The 23,751-nt window shown below is 39.5% G+C and overlaps 2 long non-coding RNA genes across 3 annotated transcripts; both read left to right on the plus strand.

Annotated features, from left to right (window-relative positions):
* Positions 1-207: 207 nt before the first annotated feature.
* LOC103887125 lies at positions 208-16,502 on the plus strand. 2 transcript variants are annotated; one of them, XR_004185937.1, is made up of 4 exons: positions 208-292; positions 13,914-14,015; positions 15,772-16,015; positions 16,416-16,502. It is a non-coding gene; the product is annotated as an uncharacterized LOC103887125 (long non-coding RNA). The 2 variants fall into 2 exon arrangements; XR_004185936.1 differs by having other exon boundaries at positions 15,772-16,022; positions 16,416-16,498.
* Positions 16,503-16,552: 50 nt separating this feature from the next.
* Positions 16,553-18,532, plus strand: LOC116276412. The gene is made up of 2 exons (XR_004185938.1): positions 16,553-16,636; positions 18,475-18,532. It is a non-coding gene; the product is annotated as an uncharacterized LOC116276412 (long non-coding RNA).
* The last annotated feature ends 5,219 nt before the right edge of the window (positions 18,533-23,751 follow it).

The raw sequence follows: 23,751 nt of genomic DNA on the forward strand, positions 1-23,751 counted from the left end.
AAAGGCTCTATGCCTTTCTTTAGAAGGCCATAGACCTAGTAGTCAGTTTTCCACGAATTTACCTAAAATATATGATGTATGCATGTACTTCATTTACTTTTTATTGAGGTATAATTTACATATCATAACGTGCAATGAATGTATACCTCAATGGATTTTTACATGTGTATATCCTCACATAACTACCAGCCAGAATAGACATAGAACATTCGCAGCACGCTGAAAACCTCCACCACAGACCATCCCAAGGGACATGACCTCAATTGTCAGAGACCTCAATCATTTATCACAGGTAAGTTTTTAACTTCATTTTGTTTCAGACTTTTACATAATAATTTTATGTCTGGGGCACTCGACTATGTTGGTGTCTACTGTAATAGCTTGTTCTTCATTCTTATGCAGTTTTCTCTCTGTGTGTATGTGTGTGTGTGTGTGCATGTGTGTGTGTGTATGTGATCACATTAATTCATTCTACTTTTCATGGAAATAGGAGTTATTTCTACTTTGGCACTATTATCAATAAAGCCATATACAAAAGTTATTTGGGAAGAAATGAATGCGTCTTTTGGTGAAAAACTCAGCATATTTATGGGCGTAACACCAAAGAGTATTCACACACAGACATAAACATGTACCACCAAGGAGGTGAACTGCTGAATCCTAAGATGTATGCCTGTTTAGCTTTAGCAGATCCTGCCATTACATCTTCAAACTGAATGTACAAATTTATAATCTCATTCTCAGTGCATAAACGTTCCAGTGGCTCCATCTCCTTACCATTATCAGTATAACCCTCGCCATTCTGGAAGAGGTTTAAAAAGTGTTTCGAATATTGAATATTTAGCACAACTGTCACATTTCTTATGTGTTATGATAGATACTGTTTCAAGCATTAAATGGATTCATATATTTTCCTGGTTTGCTTATGTGGAGGATATTTTCAGGCAAATTGTCAAAGGACACTTTGGTCCTAAATGACTAAAAATATTCCATGGTATTAAAAAGTCATCCAAAAAGGGAAAGATCCCGAGAAGACTAAAAAAAATCTTAGAAAAGACTTTAGCCTGTACTTGTGGAGTACTACATACATGATATATTTGAAGTTTAGATAAATGTTGTATTCTGTGAATTGATCATTTGCTGGTCCTTTAATATCCAAATATACACCACCCAGGGACAAAAACAGTGTTTATTACTTAGTAAGTGTGAGTCATTCAGAAAATGTGTGTTAATTGTCTTAAGAGTATTACTTTTAGGCAGAGTGGTGCACCTCTGCAAGATAAATGAGTTTCAGATGAAATTGGGAGAGAGGGGTTAAATTAAGATACTCCAGCAAAAGGGCTTCGTTTTCCATTTCGCCTCCCAAGTGTCTCAGTAGATAAATACCAGCTGATTACCAATGAGAAGAGTTGCTCCCTCGGTGGAATTTGGAGGATTGATTAATATGGCTCAGGCAGCCAAATCAAATATCATGGGAATGGCTTATGAAGAAAAAATTATCCTGGGCCAATTTTCCACCAGTACCAAAGTTGATGTTGTCTCTCCAAAAACGGGTTTTTCTGTAGGTTGGTGCAGTTAAGACACTCATACCAGTGTCCTAGCTGAGCCACACTTTCATAAAATAAGCAAATGTTGCTGAAGCCTGACTACGCACCAGGCACAAGACTAGAAGGAGGAGACAAATGAAAGAATCTTGATTTAGATTTCCAACAGCTCTCATTCTAGGACAGATTGTAAACCAAGCACTGTGATGTACAACCAGGATAAGTGTGTGCAGGGGAGGCTTGGAGAAGCTGGAAAACTATTTGCTGTTACAATCAGAATCACTGTGTTTTGACTCCTGCCTCTGATGCTACTTACAAGCTGAACGTCCTACGAGTTATTTAGTCCCTTTGAAATTTATTTTTATTGCTTCCAAATGATGGTGATGATACTTTGAGATGTTGCATATAAAGCACCTGGCACAGGAAAGCCGTTTGATCCACAGTTGTTCATATTTTCCCATCCGGATGGGACAATTCAAAGCTGGTCATGACTTGCACGGGGTGCAGCTCCTTCCACTGTCAGGGGGAGCTTCACAGCCACTAAATCCTCTGACATTTTTATTTCACCCCTAAGCTTTCCTGACTTTGCAGGAAATTAGATGTGGGTTTTGAAGGATGCTGTAAACACTGGGCCTTCTTAGGTGGCTTTCAAAGAAGCAGGAAAATACAGGAAGTCAGAACAAAATTAAAAAGACATAAACTTCAAGCCATTGCCCATTTCTGCTGTTGTATCAAACTGGACTGGATTTCCTGATAGTTCACGACCCTCCCAGAAACCAGGATTGTCTTGTAGAATAGGTATATCTGAGAATGCATGCTGGTAGGAACACAGGGCCATATGAAAACAGGGTCTGGGGCCGGCCATAGGAAGTATCAGTTCAAAATCTGAAATCAGAATCAAAACCTACATCTTTATTAATTTCAGATTCGGAGCAGATAATTGTCTCTAACCTGGTATTATTTGGAGCTATGTGGGAGGCTGAATAATGCCTCCCACCTCCACCCCAAGGATGTCCACGTCCTAACCTCTGAAATTTATGAATACGTCAGGATACACGGAAAAGAGAAATCAAATGCAGATGGAATTCAGGTTGCCAGTCAGCTGACCTCAAAGTAGGATTAGCCTGGATTGTATGAGTATGTCTAACATCATTGCAAAGGTGCTTAAAAGTAGAAGAGGGAAGTAGGAAAGAAAATCAGAGGGGAAGGTGACTACGGAAGAAATGCACAGAAAGATGTGCCATTGCTGGCTGAAGACGTCAGAGGGCCATGAGCCAGCAATGTAGGTGGTGTCTAGAAAAGAAAAAGGATTCTGCCCAGGACCCTCCAGAAAAGAACGCACTGCCGTACTGCTGCATTCATTCCTTGATGTTAGCCCAGCAACACCCATTTTCCACTTTTTTTTTTTTTTTTTTTGAGATATTGTTTTACTCTGCTGCCCAGGCTGGAGGGCAGCACTGCAGTCTCTGCCTCCTGGGTCCTCCCTCAGCCTCCCAAGTAACTGGGATTGCAGGCATCCACCACCATGCACAGCTAATGTTTTGTATTTTTAGTAGAAACAGGGTTTCACCATGTTGGCCAGGCTGGTCTCGAACTCCTGACCTCAGGTGATCCACCCACCTTGGCCTCCCAAAGTGTTGGGATTACAGGCGTGAGCCACTGTGCCTGGCCCCCATTTTATGCTTCTATCTCCAGAACTGTATATGTGGTGGCTTGTGACAGCAGCCATGAAAAACAGATGCCAACTGCAACCACAGAATGGAGCCAAATGCTGTGATTTACCAGACCCTAAACTGATCTTACTTGTGAATTATTCACTGGCCTGGAAGTCATACCAAAGCATGGTCAATGGTTTTCCTAACAACAGAACCACCCCTACATTTACTATTATGAATGTAAAAGTATTTCATTAATAACTATGATTCATTTATAACACATAGTTATTACGAACAGTGAAACGTGTTATTTGTTAGGCATTTGCTAGTTGCTGAGCCCAATGTTAAATTCTTCATCAGCATTATTTCAGGTAGTCCTCAAAATCACTTTAGGAGCTAGCACAGGCTTTTTCTCTGTTTTACAGAGAAGGCTTCTTTTTTCTTTTTCTTTTTCTTTTTAGACAGAGTCTGGCTCTGTCGTCCAGGTTGAAGTGCAGTGGCGCGATCTCGGCTCACTGCAAGCTCTGCCTCCCAGGTTCAAGCCATTCTCCTGCCTCAGCCTCCACAGTAGCTGGGACTCCAGGCACCCGCCACCGCACCCGGCTAATTTTTTTGTATTTTTAGTAGAGACGGGGTTTCACCGGGTTAGCCAGGATGGTCTCAATCTCCTGACCTTGTGATCCGCCCGTCTGGGTCTCCCAGAGTGCTGGGATTACAGGTGTGAGCTACCACGCCCGGCCCACATAAGGATTCTTACATGCACATGACCATGAGAGAAATGAGAAATGAGACACAAGTATATCCAACTCCTAATCTGCACTCGCTCTCAACATTCATTTTATTTTATACCCTTTTAAAACAAATAAATATATCAATTTTCAAAATTTCTTTCTTTCTGTCTTTCTTTTCTTTTTTTTGGCAACAGAGTTTCACTCTTGTTACCGAGACTGGAGTGCAGTGGCATGATTTCAGCTCACCACAACCTCTGCCTTCCAGGTTCAAGCAATTCTCCTGCCTCAGCCTCCCAAGTAGCTGGGATTACAGGCATGTACCACCACGCCTGGCTAATTTTATGTTTTTAGTAGACGGGGTTTCTCCATGTTAGTCAGGCTGGTCTCGAACTCCCGACCTCAGATGATCCGCCTGCCTCGGCCTCCCAAAGGGCTGGGATTACAGGCACAACCCACTGCACCCAGCCTCAAAATTTCTAAACCATGATATGTGTAGGAAATGTTCTATCCTCTGATACTGAGGAAAAAAGAAATGTTCATATTCAGACCCAGGTAAATGCAACTTCAGTATGAATCATCCAAACTTTTATGAGAAAAGAAAAACAGATTGTTTTTATTAGGCAAGAATTACTCTAAAAATCTTTTGAAAAACAAGCATCTCTGAATGAATGTAAAACATATATATATATATATTTTTAATTCCCAAAATGTTCATTTAAGTAGGAACTTTGGAGAAACTGGCATAATAATGCCTTTCTACAAATCAAGGTGTCAGCCAGAATTAAATTGGTCACTGGATATGAAAATGCTTTGTAAATTGTATCTTTTGTGTGTATTGGTTACTTGCTGTTTTTCAGAAAACGCTAATAGTAATAGCATACATTTATGTAGCCTTTGGAATATTTAAAGGTCTTCAAAGTAAGCACTCTCACAAATTAATTAATCAAGATCCTAAATATGGGCTGGGCAGGCATCTTCATAAAGAAAGAATAGAGGCTCTGCATTTAGTTCCCTTTGAAAGACTCTTACCCAAAGGCAGTCATGCGCCATTACTGTGTGAAATACAGGACACTAAAGGATGAGACATGGATTCTTCCCTAAGGATCTTATCTACTGGGAACAACTAGAGCATAAATAATTCCAACATGATGGAGAAAATGATAGTATTAAATGACTTAGCCCAATGCCACACAGAGAGAATTAACCCCAATTTCCTGGCTTATAATCCAATCTCTCTCTCCCTCTCCCCTACACACACACACACACACAATCTGTCTCCGTCTCTCCCCTACACACACACACTCTCTCTCTCTCGCTCTCTCTCTCTCGCTCGCTCACTCAGTTTCCATTTCTCTCTCTTTCCCCTACTCTCTCTCTCTCTCTCTCTTTCTCTCTTCAATTCTCTCTTTCCTCCCTAGGATCATCTTGCTTCTGTGCACACAGAAGAAGGCAAGCACCTTTTCGACTTCTCACAACTCTCCAGATTGAAGTTCACCCCAGGAAAGGATGGTTCTTGGTTCTTTTCTTCAGATGTCCTCAAATTCTATTGCTGAAAGCAGTTATAAGCAATGACAAAAATGGGTTGAGGTGGAGCTGAGTCACATTCCTCTCTGCGCTTATCAGTATGCTAGGCAGTTAGCGGCCCATATGAGTTGATCCTTTAATTCATTCAGTCAACAGTTATTTAATATCTACTATGTTGTAGGTAATGTGATAAGAGCTGATGGTATAGAAATAACTCCACTAATTATAACAACTATTGTCTAGAGTGTCTTTATTACAAATTAAGCATTCTTATAAATATTTTGCATGAGTTAACCGGTTTTATTCTGATGAGAAACATACTGTTATGATTGTCATTATACAGACAAGAGAACTGAGAGAGAAGTTAGGTGATTTGCACAAGACATCATTGGTAAGTGGGTGAGCCACAATTCAAACTCGAGAACTTGGCCTGATCTCACATGCTCAACCATTATACCAGTTCCTGACTTTGAGAATATTTGTGTGCCTGGTGATTTCCAGGGTATGATCTGTGGCCCACTGGTGGGTCTCCAGGATCTTTTTTTTTTTTTTTTTTTTTTTTGAGGCGGAGTCTTCACTCTGTCGCCCAGGCTGGAGTGCAGTGGCACCATCTCGGCTCACTGCAAGCTCCGTCTCCCGGGTTCGCGCCATTCTCCTGCCTCAGCCTCCCGAGTAGCTGGGACTACAGGCGCCCGCCACCGCGCCCGGCTAATTTTTTGTATTTTAGTAGAGACGGGGTTTCACCGTGTTAGCCAGGATGGTCTCGATCTCCTGACCTCGTGATCCGCCCGCCTCGGCCTCCCAAAGTGCAGGGATTACAGGCGTGAGCCACCGCGCCCGGCCAGGATCTTTTGAATAAGGCAGGAATGGATACAATTCTTTGTTATTGCAGAGAGTTCTTAATCCATTACCTAAAAGCAACCAGACAAGCATGCTGTGAAGTATTTTGCCCCTTGTAATTGAGTGAAATCCAAAATGTTACAGAAACAGGGGTTTCGAGAGGGAGGGATGGCATTGAGACATCATTAATGTGTTGTCTTAAGCACCCCGACAGAGTTCTGTGGAAACTTGGAAGGGATGCTCAGGGCTGCTACAAGAAGATGACTTGTGGACAGAAATTTAAAGATTTTTAGGAGCTAGACTAACCTGGGGGAAAGTAGTTGAGTGGGAAGGGTGTTTCAGGTGGGAAATAGCAGATATAAATACAGGTAAGACCTGAGATAGCATGACAAGATCAGAGATCTACTTTCAACTTTTAGTTCAATATTTCTAATATATTAGGTGGAAGAAAGACAGCAGTAAGGACAAATTTGGAGGGAGAGTAGCAGCCACATCACGAAACACCTTCTGTGCAGGGAATAGCTGAAGTTGTCATCAGCATCAAGTTACTAACAAACTCTCAAAACCTCTACTGTTTGGCATTTTCGCCTCCAGGAGCAAACAAGAAGAATGAGGCAAGAGAAGAAATAAAGACTTCTCAATGGTCACAGGGGTCTGCTGGTACCTTGGGTTATTTCGCAAGTTGATTTTATTCAGCAGCTCTTAATTAAACCAAAACGTTGTTGTCTAGTCCCAGTCGCAAAGTGACAGTTGTGTGCATTTAGTATTCTAATGCTATAACAACTCAAGAAATTACAACAGAAGGTCTTTCCTGTTAGATCTCATTTTTTAAAAAATCTGTTTCAAATTTTTTGCAATGTATTTTATACACTGTTGTGCAATAGGTTAGTCGAACACTGCCCTTGGAATCATAGCTACTGGTCACTGACTATGAGTCCCACACTGGGCCCAGTGTCTTGTAGACATTCTTTCATTTATGTCCTAAAACAAGCTTGTGACATAGGTAATAGTAGATGAAGAAAGACAAATTATCCCAATTTTAAGATTCAGAATGATGGTGTTGAGCACCATTTCATACTTACTGGCTATTTAGATATTCTTTTTTTTAGAAATGTGTAAAGATTTTGTCTGTTTAGTTAAAATTCAGTTATTTGCTGTTCTTGTTAATTTTTAGGGGTTTTTAAAAGTATATTCAGGTTAATGAAAGTAACTTTTTACTTTATAATTTTTATAATGTCCGGTCTATCAATTTTAAAAATTTATAGTGGGTTCCTTTTGTGCTTTTCGTTTTATTTTATTTTAAATTCCAGGATACACGTACAGGACGTGTAGGTTTGTTACACAGGTAATCGTGTGCCATGGTGGTTTACTGCACTATCAACCCATCACCTAGGTATTAAGCCCCACATGCATTAGCTGTTTATCCTGATCCTTTTGAGCTTTTCAAGCAATCTTTGCCAACAATGAGATCGTGAAGATAATTCTCCAATATCTATGTTTTATTCTAGGAACTTTAGAGTTTTACTTTTCACATTTAAGTCTAAAACTCATCTTAAATTCTTGTGTCTGGTGTAAGGTAGAATATCATATTCATTTCCTAGGGTTGCAATAGCAAATTATCACAAATAGAATGGCTTAAAACAAAGGAAAATTATTTTTCACAGCTCTGGAGGCCAGAGGACCCTAAACAAGGTGTTGATAGGACACACTACCCCTGAAGGCACTAGGCCAGGATCCCTTGTTATCTTTTTTTTTAGTTTCCTGCTGGCTGCAAGTACTGTGTGGCTTCTGGCAGTACAACTCCAATTTCACCCTCTATCTCCACATGGCTGTCTCTTCCATTTTCTCCCTTTGAAATCTCTTATAAAGACAGTTGCCATCCAGAATGATTTCTTCTCAAGACCCTTCACTTAATTACATCTACAAAGACCCTTTTCCAACAGAGGTCACATTCACAGGTTCTGGATAAACATATCTTTTAGGGGTCTAGTACTCAACCCACAGCAGAGGTTACACAAAGCTTTCAGAAAATGGAGAACAGGAACATGCTCCAATTCATTTTATGAAGATGATACAATTCTAATACCAAAAGCAGAAAAGAATAGGACCTCTCATCCTTCCCCCCAAAAAATGTAGATCCATATTTCTCATAAACATATGAGCAAAATCCTAAATAAACTATTATCAAATGAAATTTAGAGATATAGTAATAAATATTACATCGTGACCAAATGGGACTTATCCTGTGATTATAATACAGATTTATCTTTTAAAAAATTAATCAGGATAACTAACCACAACATCAGTAATTTTGATAATCATCAAAATAGATGAGAAAAACAACATAAGTATACATAGAAAGGCACTTAATAAAATTTGGCACGTTTTCAAGATGAAATTCTCAGGAATCTAGGGACAGAAGAAAGCTTCCTGAATCTGACGCAGGGTAACTACCAAACAAAACAAAATAAAAACCTAGCATGACACTTTGTAGGGAAAAACTCAACACTTTCACCCTAAGATTGGGAACATACTGAAGATTTCTATGATTGCTATCTCTAATACTATAGAGGAGATTGTAGCCATTTCAGTAAGGCAAGAAAAAGGGGGAAAACGTACAGATTAGGAAAAAATAAAAGCAAAAATGCCTTCACTCACACATAATGAACATATATTCTGTATTTTATAGTATATTTAAAATGCCCAAAAGAATCTACAAAAGATAAAAATTGTTAAGAGAATTTAGGAAGGTTGCTGAATGAAAGATTTGTATACAAGTGTTGATTATATTTCTGTATATTAATAATGAACAATTAGAAAATTATTTAACTTTTACATGCTCATAAGACTATAACAATGAAATAATTTGAGCCAAAACTTTCCTCTCCTACTTTGGTCTTTTGGCTTACTTTTCTTTTTTCTTTTGCTAATTATAGATTCATTATTTTAAGAGACAGTGTTCTTCAGAGAGTTGAAATTTTTCTAGTTACATTGTTATTTATTTTTTGTTTAATCCAATTGTGGTCAGATAACAAATTCTGTATGAATTCAACCATTTGAAATTTCGGTAGCTGTGCTTCTGTGTGGTCAGTATGATATCTGTTTTTGCAAATATTCCAAGTAGACTTGAAAACATTGTGTATTTTTGAGTTTTTGTGTGTGCGTGTAGTTTCTATAATTCTCAATTAGTTTTTCAGAGAAAGCCTGAAGAAAATTAAGACTTGTGATTCTAAAATCAGAATTTTTATTTCACCTTCATTATTGAAGAATATTTTTGTTGGGTATAGAATTCTAAGCAGTGGGTTTGATTTGGTTTTTTGTTTAGCAGTTTAAAGATTTTATTCCATCTTTTAAAAATTGATTTTTTGTAGTTTATATTAAAAAAATTGCTGCCCATTGAAGATAATGCATTTTTTTCTATAACATAAAACTAAAAAACGGAAAATTGTTGTAAAGGCCAATTATTGAGAAAATTGTGCAGAATAACAGCAAGTTTTGTAATTGACTTGTAAGAGCAGAATACTGTAAATATGTGATAGGCAAACAAAAATTAAACAATAAAATAAAAGCAATAACATTTTCAGGGTAGGGACACTAAAATTATAATCTATTTGTACTGAGCTTCTTTATGTAAATGGATTATTTTCAATAAAAATAGAAAGCCTGAAAAAAATTAAAAGCAATGATCCTAAAATCAGAATTTTGAAAATATAGAAATATCTTCCTTGGGCTGGGCATGGTGGCTCACGCCTGTAATCCCAGCACTTTGGGAGGCCGAGGCAGGTGGATCATGAGGTCAGGAGATCGAGACATCCTGGCTAACACAGTGAAACTCTGTCTCTACTAAAAAATACAAAAAAAAAAAAAAAAAATTAGCCAGGCCTGGTGGCGGGCACCTGTAGTCTCAGCTACTCAGGAGGCTGAGGCAGGGGAATGGCATGAACCCAGGAGGTGGAGCTTGCAGTGAGCCGAGAATGTGCCACCGCACGCCAACCTGGGCAACAGAGTGAGACTCCATCTAAAAAAAAAGATATATATATATGTGTGTGTGTGTGTACATATATATATGTATGTGTGTACATATATATATATCTCTTCCTTGAAAGACATTCTTCCTGCATTATTTTGACAGAAAGATACTCATCATAACTTTATGCAGAAGAATTTATATTATTTGGAAATTGCTATATTAGAGAATATACTAATAATAATAACTTACATTTATTGATCACTTATTACTTTCTAGCTATGCTTTTTATACCTGCTTCATATGTTTTAGCTTGTGTAATTTAACACTCACAACCATCTTATGCATTAGATACTATTACTATTCCCATTTCAGAATGAAGAGGCAATGTTATTCATTGTTTAATCCTCTTCAATATTACTTTCATCCTCCTAATAATCCTAATATTATACATGTTAAAGAAAGTGAGAGCCAGACAGAAGTTAAAGTACTGAAGATAAACTTTATTCAAAAATTATTGCAATAGAAGAAGAAAGACTCCAGTGTAGAAGTGGACTCAATTCCACGTACAATCAGCCAATCAGAACAAGTGGGGATTTATAACCACAAGCGAAGCTGCAGTGGGGACAGGGAGAAGGAGGGGTAGGAGCGTGGGCATTAGTGAACAGAAAATTGCTAAGAGGAGACATTAAGTGTTGGGGGGATTCAGACTGAACCAAGTAACAAAGTTCTGACTGAAGGCAGCCAGAACCATCAGGTATCACCTGAGGGATGGGGGGATAAGGGTGGAGGATTCTCACTACACTGACAGAAATGGATTCTACAAGGAAGGATATAGACGGGCCTTGTTAAGAAAAGGTGCAGGAGAGCCTAACTAAAGTGTAGTCAGGCAAAACATCTGCATCAGGTATTACCACCATATCATCTTTATAGATGAGACTCTCAGTGATAGAATATTTCAGGAGGTGAATGTGTCCCCCGCCTTTCATGTGTTGGAAATATAATCCCTAAATTCATATGTTGATAATTGTAAGATCAGCCAAGAGAAAAGAAAGATAGACCCAAAGTCAGGCAAGCAATCTTTTTTCTTGTTTTCTTTTCTTTTTTTTTTTTTTTTTGAGACGGAGTCTTGCTGTGTCACCCAGGCTGGAGTGCAGTAGTGCGATCTCAGCTTACTGCAACCTCCGCCTCCCTGGTTCTCGACATTCTCCTGTCTCAGCCTCCTGAGTAACTGGGACTGCAGGCGCCCGCCACCATGCCACGCTAATTTTTTATTTTTTTATTTTGCTGCACGGAGAAGAGTTGTGGAGCATTAGGGGAAGGGGTGGGCAGCACCAAGAAGCTTTCTTGGAGTAGTTTGTCCCTAACAATAATGTTTGGAGATGGAACTTTCAGGAGGTAATTCGAATTAGATAAGGTCTTGAGGGTGGAGTCCCCATGATGGAACCAGTGGCTTCATAGGAGAGGAAAAGAAACATGAACTGACTCACGTGATCTTGCCCTCTCACTATGAGATGCCCTTCACTGTGTCATGATGCAACAAAAAGGCCCTCATCAGATATCAGTGCCATGCTTTTGGACTTCCCAGCCTCCAGAACTGTGAGCTAAATACATTTATTTTAAAAAATAAATTATACAGTCTGTGGTATTTTGTTATAGCAACAGAAAATAAACTAAGACAAAAGGTTTACATAACTCAGAAAATTATACTGCCAGATTCAACTCAGATATTCTGGGTCTACAGCTCTTACTTCAAATCATTAACACTAAACTACAACCCCCGACCCCTGCCCCCAGTTTAAAAGGAATATCATCACAGAGCATATTATTTCTAAAAGTATTTATATCAGTTTATAAAATCATGATGACATTTATAGAAACAGGAAGGCTTACAGGATGCCCCCAACTTTTTATGATGGTTATCAGAGTTAAAAACTTCTTATGATGTATGTCAGAGTTTAAAACATTGACCTACAATGGTTTATTTATGTTGTATTCCCTAAAAGTTCCCTCAATCATACCAATCTATGGGACGAGGTGTCATAGCCCCAGCATCAGGAAGTGGTCAACTCACGTGTTGGTAAAGAGAAGTTACCAACAACAGTATAGGTTTGAAAAAGGAAAGTATATTAGAAAGGAGGAACGCTACAAGAGTGCAGCGGGCTGCCTCGGCAAGAGGACTGAGCGCCCCCTGGTGGATATCTCATCAGGGGTATTTATGGAGCTTAAGGGGAACTTAGGGTTGTAAAATGAGTTTCAGCATGGCATTCTGGAGATACATCCAGACTTTAGTTACTTATAAAAGTTGAAAGAGGCCTGGAACCAGATGCGACCGGGTGGTCTTTGTTCCCTTCTATTAAATTCCTCAGATAAGTAGTTTTGCCTCCAAATAGTCTGTTTGGTGGTCACCAGGTGATTTTCACTCTCCTTACGTTTATGTTCTTTCCTTATCAGAAGATCAAAGGAAATTTTATTTGTTTATTATTTGATTGTTGATCCTTCACTTGTGCCAAGATTGTGTTTCATCAAACATCTCTTTCTCTCCCTTGTATATTCAACCAAGGCCAAAGTATTAGTTTCCAAGGGCTGCTGTAACTCAGTACTACAAACTGGATGGCTTAAACCACGGAAATTTACTGTCTCACAGTTCTGGAGGCAAGAAGTCCAAAATCAAGATGTTGGCAGGATTTGTTTCTTCCGAGGACTGTGAGGGAGAATCTGCTCCATGGCCCTCTGGCTTCTGTTGGTTTGCTGGCAACCTTTGGTGTTCCTTGGCTTCTCCTGTATCACCCCAGTCTTTGCATCATCTTTACAGAGTGTGCTCCCCTGTGTGCATCTGTGCACAAACTGTCCCTCTTTAAAAGGACACTAGTCATATGGGATTAGGGCCCCACCCTTTCTATAGTGTGACCTCATCACAATGAATTACATCTACAACAAACTTATTTCCATATAATGTCACGTTTTTGAGGTACTGGGTATTAGGACTTCAACGCAGGAATTTGGGAAGAGATACAATTCAACTCACAACAGCAACCATAGTAGTTATTTATTCAGTTAACAAAACTAGCATTTTCCCACCCTATATAATTAATAACTTATGGCAGAGGAAGGACATCTGGTGTCAGTTACTGCAGAACTATAAATGAGAAAGAGAAATGAGTTTCAAAGTAGAAATCAGATTCTGTTGCAGGATAAAATATGGAATAAATGTTGGGCATGCATCAACAACAGAATTTTTATACTCTTGAACGTTTTCTTGTATGTCTTTCACTTTCTAATTGAGGGAATGCTGGATTCCCCTCTTATCACTTCACTTAGCTTCTGCTAAGCTCATAAATATTTTTTAATTGATGAGGTTAGTAATATTTTGTCTAAAATACCCACTGCTCTTTATAGGAAGTGAGGCTTGTGCACATGACTTGCTTTAGCCAATGGAATTGGAAGCATCATGTGCAACTTCTGGCCAAAGGTTTTCAAAGACACTGGTTCTTTTCCATTTTTCTTTTTTCTTTTTATTTTTTTTGAGACAGAGTCTCGCTCTGTCGCCTAGGCTAGGGTGCAGTGGCCGGATCTCATCTCACTGCAAGCTCCGTCTGCCGGGTTTACACCATTCCCCTGCCTCAGCCTCCCGTCCATTTTTCTTTTGCAGTAAACATGGCTACATCCAGATAGAGCCTGGATGTTCAAAAGAAGACATGAAGCAGAGCCGCCACCAACCCGTAGTGGAAAAACAGAGACTTTGAGATTTGAGGTAAGTGACTTCACTTTGATCACTGTCAGGATTTGGTGAACGTTTTATAAGAATTTACACCTTATTACATCTTGTGGGTGCCCCTTCCAGTTCCAGGGCCCCAAATTCAAATGCCTCTGGGAACTGAACAGGTAATTTCACATGATTCTAAGGCCAATGGTAATTGTACTAGGGACAGCTAGGATCTGAGGTGAAAAGAGTACATACCCCTGGCTAAAAGCATGTCAACTTAAATCCTTTTTCAAAAACTCCGCCAAACCAAACCTACTTTCTGCAAGAAATCAGTCCTGGGACCACCAGTTGACCTCTCCAGTTACATCAGGCAGTTCTCTCAGTGCAGCCCAGTGTGGCAATTCCTACAAGCTTATAGGGATTAGTTCTTAACAGACTAGAGCCTGAATTGGAGCCTGAATTCCAAGTAACTACCAAGGATCTTTCTATAGGGAGATCAATGCTAATGAAGGGCATTGTATAGAGCTACAAAGAATGGAATTTAAGCCATCACAATACAATTGCATGAATAAACTTTAAGTTTTTAAATTATCTGTTCTAAGACAAGGAAAGAAACAAACAGGTTTTCCTCAAGGAGAACATGCCCCAATAACTGGCTTCCTTTCATCCATTTCATCCTGAAATCCTTGTTTAAAATAACTTAAATCATCGGAGAAGCACTAAACTTCTCTTTAGAGCTAATCTGTTCAGCAATGCCACAGAAGAATGCAGACTGAATAGCAAGTCGGAGCAGATTCCCTGGGACAGGAGCTCTTGAAAGGACAGGGGAACTGTTTTCCTCAACATGAAAGGGAATGGAACACATTTGCTCCATTTTTTACTTTTCTGTTCTGAAATATGAGAAACACTTTCAAAGAGTTCCTTAGGAATCCCTAAGAATAAACTATTTCTGTCCCCACACACCCATTTCTCTTTGTGGAAATCAGATTACACCCTCCCAGTGATTTCTCAGAAGAAAATCAAAGCATACAACTCCGGAAACATTCAAAATAGTCTCCCTTCCTCAGAGGGCGCTGGTAGCTGTGTGGATCCAACGGCACTGTGGGAGTCTGAGTTCATATCCTGGTATTGCTAGGCAGATGACATCACTCTTATTTTCCATAAAGAGTTGTTCCATATGTGCTGCTTGCTGAGAAAAACACACATATGTGGCAACTGTAGATGAAATATACGTGCAATGTGAGCCCAGTCCAATTCGCCTCTTAAAGGAAACAGCGACACTATTTAAACTCTGTTTAAGCAATACTGATAAAATAGCATTTTCTCTTCTGAATTTAAAAACAATTCCCAAACCTGCATGGAATCAATTTCCTCAAATAGTTATAAACCCTTTTGTTAAGTCTTCTTAACATAATAGGTTAGCTTTATGTTTGGGAGTCACTAGATATAACAGAAATAATAGGTTATGTTTTCTAAGAGCCTGTAGCATGCTGGGGTAGCCTCTTCAAATGGTATGCTTCCCACTTTAGAGGTGACAGAAACTCAGCCTCAGAGAGGTTATGTAAATTGTGCAGTTACACTGTCGATCCTGGGGCCTGAGTTTCCATCCCTGGCAAATCTGAAAGCAAATCTGGAGCTCCTTCCACCTGGGTGTGTTCAGAAAACAATGAAAAGGTGAAAGGCAAAGAGTCGTTTTTGATAAAATTGTTTTCGAACGGGATTATGTGCCAAACCTCTTCTCTCTGGAATGCTTCAGAGTCAATCTGTTCCCTCAATTTTTTCTTTTTTTAATTTCATTTTGAAGGCAGGCTGGAGTAACAGAAGCAGACACGTTGAAGCCCTTTAGAAGCAAAATAGCACATAAAGTGAAGAAGTCACAGCGACTGCTGTCATTCCGAAAGCGCAGAATTGCATTTCCAAAAGGGTTTGATCTTGTCTGAGTTTAAACCGGAAGATTACAAATCTGTGTCACTGGCAATATCATTAATTCCTGGAGAGTTTTACTAATATCTTTTCTCAATCTTGTCTGCCTTAAAACTTTCCTCAAGGTACTGGGTGAGCAGAATTCTTTTTCTTTATAATTGTTATAATCTCCCATTTTCTCACTGACCTCCCCTATCCCCCCAAAACCTTTCCAAATCTGCCTAAGTGGCAAATTAAAGGATTTGCCCCTGGTGCTGCCTCTGACCCTTTAGAAGCTGAATGACAATTGTTTCCTCTCTTTTCTTCCTGACTCCTCCCCTTATCCCTGTCTTTGGAAGTTGAGCTTCTTCCAGTGAGGTCTTTCCCATCAATCCCAGGGACCTCCTCTGCTCTGTTTGTCCACAATCATGAGATTGGGCATTTCTTCAGAGTTTAAAATCAGGCTTTGCAATTTGACTTTTGGGTACTGGGAACAGAGTGTGATATGGGGATAATTTTTTAATAATTCCTTGGTTTCTTACGCAGAGAACTGTCACCCAACCCCACTCTCCGATCCCCAGGGGAAACTGCCAATATTACCATAGCAAGGAACAGTAATCAATCATGAGAACGTTTTTCCTGGCTGTGTGGATACATCGAGGGTGCTGGGAGCAGAGGTTTATCCTTCCTGGCTGTTTGGATGCATCGAGGGGACTGGGGGCAGAGGTTTGCCCTTCCTTGTCTTTCACGGAGTCCATGGACAGAAGGTGATTGTGTTCACTGGATCCAGTCCCCTGCAATGGGTACTAGGTGGGGTCACAGCCTGAAGACGATCTGTGAGAAGCCTGATTTCACTTGAGGTTTCCTAGGGGAGCCTTTGAAATATGCTGCCGCATCCTAAAAGTTTTCAAGAACATTTGTCAGGAGCCAAATTTCTAGGAGTCAGAAATTGATATTTAACAGCTGACTCCACTCTGGTCATTTGCTGAGATCTGCACCACTTGTTCTAGCATAGAAAAGAAAAGAATCAGTTGAAATCAGGGTGGAAGAATAAGACTTGGCTGTTAGCTGCAAAGACAAGGAGCAGGCAGAGTGGATTGTGGGTTTTTTTTTTCCCCCACTCATTGATTCCAGCTTTAGCCCAGCACAAGTTTATTTTTAAAAATGTGGACGCTCCATTTTCAGAGAGTGATCTAAAAATATATGCCTGCATGCCTGTGGCTATATTGTGTATATAAATCCAAAGCCACAAAAGAAAGTGATTATATTATACTCAGGAGCTCGGATGCATCACAAAGCCGAGCTGGAGGAGCCCTCCCTACCTTCCTCATCAGGAAACAACATATGTGCACATTATGTACATGTATATATTTTCAGAGTGAGTTTCATGAATGAGTAAGATAGGTTTTCTATGCAGAGTGATTTAAGGACACCAAAAAAGACTGTTTTTCAAGTTTGAGCCCATATTAGCCCTCTAGGCTGTCGAAAATGACACCCTTGGCAAAAATGAAACTATAAGAATGAGAGCAAACATTGATTAGGGGTGCTTTCCACGCGTTAGGCATCATGCTTAGTCTTTTCAGGTTTTACTCCGTTTACTCCACATAAGAACCAAGTAAAGCAGGTACTGATATTATTGTGATGTAACAGATGAAGAAACGGAAGTTAATGGAGATTTAGTAAGTTGTCCAAAGCCGTGCCCACAGAAGGAAAATGTTATCTGATTCCATGACCCATGTCCTTAACAACCACATGATGAGAGGCAGTGTGCATAGTGGTTAAGAATGGGCCCAGCTTCTAGCACCAGGCTGCCTGGATTTGAAACTGATGTCTGCCTCCAATACGAGCTTTTTCATTATAAGCAAGCTATTAACCTCTCTGCCTTGCCTCAGTTTCCTTCTCTTGATAAAAATAAAGTTGTAATCCCAGCACTTTGGGAGGCGGAAGACGGAGTGAGATCCAGTCAGGAGTCTGAGACCATCCTGGCAATGCAGTGCGACGGAATCTCTACTAAAAATAAAACTAGCCGGGCGGGTGCGGCGGGCGCCTGTAGTCCCAGCTACCGAGGAATGAGAGAGGAGAATGGGGCGTGAACCGGGAGGCCGGAGCCTGAGTGTGACTGAGATCCGACCCTGCACTCCCAGCCTGGTATTGAAATGAGACTCAGTACCAAAAAGGATAATAATTTGACTCTTAGAGTTGCTGAAAGGAATCAATAGGTTAATTGATGTAAAGCTCTTACAGAATGAAAGGCGTCATGGACTGGCAAAGTTTTACTTTTTGCATTGTATGGCCACCCAAAGCCTATACTGCATAGTGAGTATGTTTTCTTTTACAAACGAGTAGAGTACCAAAAGCTACAGACTCAGACAATCTGCTGTTGAGGCTCAGAAAAGCCAATACTCCAAAATGAAAGCCTCATAAGCAACATTTCTCTCTGAACTTCCGCCCTCCTGTCTCTCACCCCTTATTCTCTCCTGAGGAATAGTAATTAGAATTCCTCTTCCCCAGGATGGGTCATAGAAACCAGAACCCCTTTCCCCCAAAGCCAGTTAGAAAGCCTGAAAATATTACTCTAACCTCCCCTCATCTTTCTGTGTAACAGCAGGCCATTAAGAAATTAAGACCTTTATTCCGGAGAAGTCCTACCTCATACCTGGGAGGAAAAAAAAAAAAAAAAAGCTACAACAGAGAGGCTAAGAAGAATCTGGACAGACAGGCCTTGCTGGATTTCCTCACTCAACTACCATTAGCTCATAATCTTTTTGTCCGATCACATTTCTACCTGACTGTCCTGGCTTCATTGAACCTAAACATAAAATCATACAGCTTCTCCTGTATCTTTGGGTCTTCAATCTGGAGGCCTTTTTGCATAAAAGTCTAATCAAATAAATTTGTTATCCATTTCTCTTGTTAAACTGTCTTTTGTTATAGGAGTGTCAGCCACAACTTTAATGATGGGAAGGAAAGGGATAATCCTCTTTCTGACTCTACACAGCCATTCATGTTAATAGAGATTGTTTCATTTAACTAGCTCAGATGAGGACAATGAAACATTGGGCATATGATTTGGGGCTGGGGAAAATGAACTCCAGTGTCTGGAGTAGTGATAACGGAGGTTGGGGGGAAAATGGAGTGGTATGGCTAACTAAAGCTCTGTGATATTGTTTGGATATTTGTTCCAACGCAAATCGCATGTTGAAATGTAATCCCCAATATTGAAGGTGGTGCCTGGTGGAAGGTGTTTGGATCATGGAAGGGTTTAGGACATCCCCTTGGTGATAAGTGAGCTCTCAGTCTGAGCTTCCCACAAGATCCGGTCGAGATCTCTCTCTCTCTCTCTCTCTCTTGCTCACTCCCATTTTTACCATATGATGTGCCTCTTCTTCATTCACCTTCTGCCATGACTGAAAGCTTCCCGAGGCCTCCCCAGAAGCCAAGCAGATGCCAGCACTATGCTTCCTGAAAAGCCTGCAGAACTGTGAGCCAATTAAATATCTTTATAAATAACCCAGTCTCAGATATTTCTTTATAGCAGTGTAAGAATGACCTCTCACAGGCAGCACAAAGGCCCTGGGCCCTTAGAAGGAAGGAGAAAGAGAGTAAGAATTCGTCTAGGAAGGCATCGGCACAATTCTGTAAAGAGTCAGATGTTTTCTACCCTGCAGGCTGAAATAAAACATCATACACTTAAAAATTTTTGAAATCTGCTTTTTGAACCAATCTTTAATCTGTCATTGAAAAGGAACCATTTTTTGTTTTCGTAATTTTTTTTTTTTTTTTTACCTGGGAGCTGAAAGGGAGACTCAGTGTAGACAAAGAAGTCATTGGGCTGAGTAAGATGGAATCTGCTGCTGCCCTACTGGTCTCCATCCAGGCAACCTGAACTTGCTGGGGAATCCAAGAGCCAAACAGGGAGATTCTTACCACCCAGAAAGGGACATTATTTGTTCTTTATCTGAAAGAAGGACCAGGAAAGACTTCCTATTGGCCATTTCCATTGATTTATGGGGAGACTATCTCTGATACAAAGGAAATCTTTTTAGTGGTTAATTTCATTTATTGCACAAATATGTTGGTAATCCTAGTGCTGGATAAACCTTGCTTTTAATAGCAATTTTCTCTTGAGCAAGCAGCTCACCATGTTTGAGCCCCAGTTTCTTTAGTTGCTAAATGAGGACACAATGATGTCCTTATTAGAAATACATAACATATATATATATATATTTAAAAAGACATAATTGCTGATAGAGAGGAGGAGCTCAATAAATGATAGTTCTTTCTGTTTGGCACATCAAGCCTCTGCCCTTAACTGAAGAGGTTATAGATACATTATTCCAATAGTTAAGCCAATTATTGCCAATATTTATTAAGCCATTACAAAAAACCCAAGAGTGAACTGGGCATGAAGGAAGCAGAATTTAATCTCTGCCTTTAGGAAGCTAGTAGTCTGGTGGAATACGGTTCAAGTACAATGCAAGGTACTTTTTGAAGTAAATATAGAATTGTATGCTACAAACATCTAGTACTTTAGATTTCAGGAAACAGTGAATTCAAATGGAGCTGAGGTCAGCAGAGAATCCTTCAAGGAGGTGATGCTAGTGCCTAAGTCCTGAAGGGTGAGCATGATCTAGGTAGGTGGGAAGGTGAAAGAAGGCAATGTTCATCTTTAACCCACCATTCAATGAGAAACGACTCACAAAATAACCTCACCTCGCCTCAAAGGAGGCCACAGTGTTATTCATTTTCTTGGAAAGAAAGCTAAAGTTTCCAAGGCATTTTGAAAAGAGAATTGGATGCTACACCTTTTTATGATTCAACCATTTCCAGATATGATTCCATTAAGTGCCTTTTTAAGACTTCTGCTATCATTCTCTGAAGCTCAGGGAAAAAATTCTTTGTGGTTTGACATTTCTTTTCATTTACTCTGGAGGAAAACTCACCATGAAAATTTCCATATGTTCATCTTCTCCTGTACATATTTATGTCAACAGTTTTCTTTTTAACAACTTTCAAAATGCATGCTCTTTCCCGTGTTATTTTCCCTAAAAGTAATTCAACAGTAACATAATTCATAGATTATGGGGACTGCACAAAGTTATAGAGGCAGGTGTGACATTTCTACTTGGTAAAAGTCATTGTCCCAGAACATAACAAGGGGCAAGATTTACCCACTGGCTTGAGGTACTCACATTGTTCAATTATGATCTGTGATAAATTTATCACTGCTGAAGCAGGCTGTTGGTTTTAGCAAGAGATTGTTACCATATATATTTGTGATATAAAATCCATCTTAATGAAAAAATATAGCATATGGGTGGGCAAGAGAGGAAGTCAGTAAATGCAAAATCACGAGATTGGAAGCTATTGATTTCTGTACTCCCTACACCCCCAGTTTCTGTGAAATTGAAATAAGAAGCAAAAATAAAATAACATGAGAATATTTGAAGTTGCAAATATCAAGGCAGGAATTTCCTAAAGAAGCATTATAGGCTTTTTATAATGAGATAGTCAATCCCATTATCCCAAAGAGTCCAGTTTAGTTTTGGCATTTACATACACTGCCTTAATAGTCTGGCATAATTCTGAATATATGTTTTAATATGTACATGTATGGTAGGCTAAAGAAGAGACAGCATTTAACAAAAGTATGGTTTGACCATGTTCATACTCCCTAATAGCCATAATCAAATATCTCCTCGTCCTGTTCTTTTTTTTTTTTTACACATACTTTAAGTTGTGGGGTACATGTGTATAATGTGGAGGTTTGTTACAGAGGTATACACGTGTCACGGTGGTTTGCTGCACTCATCAGCCAGTTATCTGCATTTGGTGTTTCTCGTAATGCTATCCCTCCCCTGACCCCTCACCCCTGACAGGCTCCGGTTTGTGATGTTGCTCTCCCTGTGTCCATGTGTTCTCATTATTCAACTCCCAGTTATGAGTGAGAACATGCAGTGTTTGGTTTTCTGTTCTTGTGTTAGTTTGCTGAGAGTGATGGTTTCCAGCTTCATCCATGTCCCTGCAAAGGACATGAACTCATCCTTTTTTATGGCTGCATAGTATTCCATGGTGTATATGTGCCAGATTTTCTTTATCCAGTCTATCACTGATGGGCATTTGGGTTGGTTCCAAGTCTTTGCTAATGGGTCACATACATGCTTAACCAAGGAGACTTTTCCAGGGCATCCTATGTCTTTATGCCTTTAGACCAAAGTAAATGTGTATTGGAAATAGAGATGGACCAATACCAGAAAAGTGATACTATGATCTGAGAACATCATTTATGGTCTAGAACATCATTTATCCCTCTGCTACGTTTTCATGCTTGAAATGAAGAGGTGGACTAGAAAACCTCTAAGGTTCCTCTGTCACTGATTTCGAGCTAAGACTAAGAAGAATCAATGGAAATTAGCATGGACCAGCTACAAAGGAGAGCTCTTGATGTGCTCCTCACTACATGAAGCACAGATCAAGCATTTTCCCACTTTCAACTGATTGGGCTGTTGGCCAAGATAAATGAGTTGCTATGTGGAAAGCACTGAACACATAGTTCTCTAAAATTTAAAAGAAAAAAAAAGAAGAGAGAAAGGGGTCCTATTAAGCAGGTACTATTATTTTCCCTATTTTATAAAAGAGGAAATTGAGGTTGTAGATAGGTAAAATATTCTGCCCAAGGCCACCCAAGTAACATGACATGAAGCCATGACTCAAATTTAGGGCCCTCAAATCCAAAGTTCAAATTGAATTGGTGTTTATGTAACTGAAAATAAGAGAGTTGCATAATCATAGAACAAAGAAGATGCCCAACTCTTCCTGAACAATAGTATAGGTTGTCAAAAATTGTAAAGGTATTGTGTTTTGGTGATGCAAGTGGAAGAAGAACCAAAAGTAATGGTAAGCCAGAACGATTAGAGATGGATTTGGGAATTGAATTTTCAAGATGAATGTGTTCCAGGTTCATGCACTGCTGAGCAGTTAGTTACATTTAATGTTTGTTCCTCATTTTAGTTCACATACATTTCAATTAAGAAGTATATGAAGTAAAAACTTGGATTTGCTATGTTTATAGTCTTATTGAAAGTTTTAATAAAGTTCTTTCCTATCAAAAAAAATGGCCGAGATTCTGATCTCACAAAATATAGGTTTCCTCCCTTGCTTTATTTCTTGATCCATTCATCATTCCATTTATTTATTCAAAAGCACAACTATTAAGCAAAGTTTTAGAGATACTCAGAAGAGAAAGGGGGATGTATTGCTGGGGAATTAAGGAAGATTTTTCAAAGGAAATGCAGGTTGAATTTGGTATTGATGAAGGAGAAGGAGTTCACTGAATATCCAAAAAGGAAGCGAGTCAGGGGTTGGCATTTCAGACAGTGTGCCGGGGATGATTATAGATAACAGAAGATGGCTTTTTTGAGATGGTGAAAAAGGTTCAGGAGGTGGTTGAAGGCTACGGGGATAGGATAATTTCTTGCTATGTAGGAGTGAGAGAAGGACACTGTGCGATGACAGCCAAAATAAGTTTTGAACCATACAATTAAAGGGTTTGAGTTGAATGGAGAATTTATGTTAGAAAATAAATTGAAAGGGATTGTCAAATGAAGGATGGAATCATTCCACTGGGCTCAGATAAGGGGAGTTCAGACTGGTTTCCTGGTTGTAAGAAAAGGAATTCATTCTATGCTGTAAAATGTTATTCCAATGATAAATTCTCTCACTAGTATATCCGCTTTGAAAAACAACGTTATGAACTTCCCTGCTCTGTAATTCAGGAACCATAGAGATTTAGATCATGCATCTTTGAAGTGTTCCCTACAGTGTAATATTGGCCACCCAGCCTGCAGCATCTGCTCCGTCTGTGTCCAGTTTCCTTCTCTTG

Source organism: Papio anubis, chromosome 8, assembly GCF_008728515.1.
Source record: "Papio anubis isolate 15944 chromosome 8, Panubis1.0, whole genome shotgun sequence".
In the NCBI taxonomy this organism is placed as follows: Eukaryota; Metazoa; Chordata; class Mammalia; order Primates; family Cercopithecidae; genus Papio; species Papio anubis.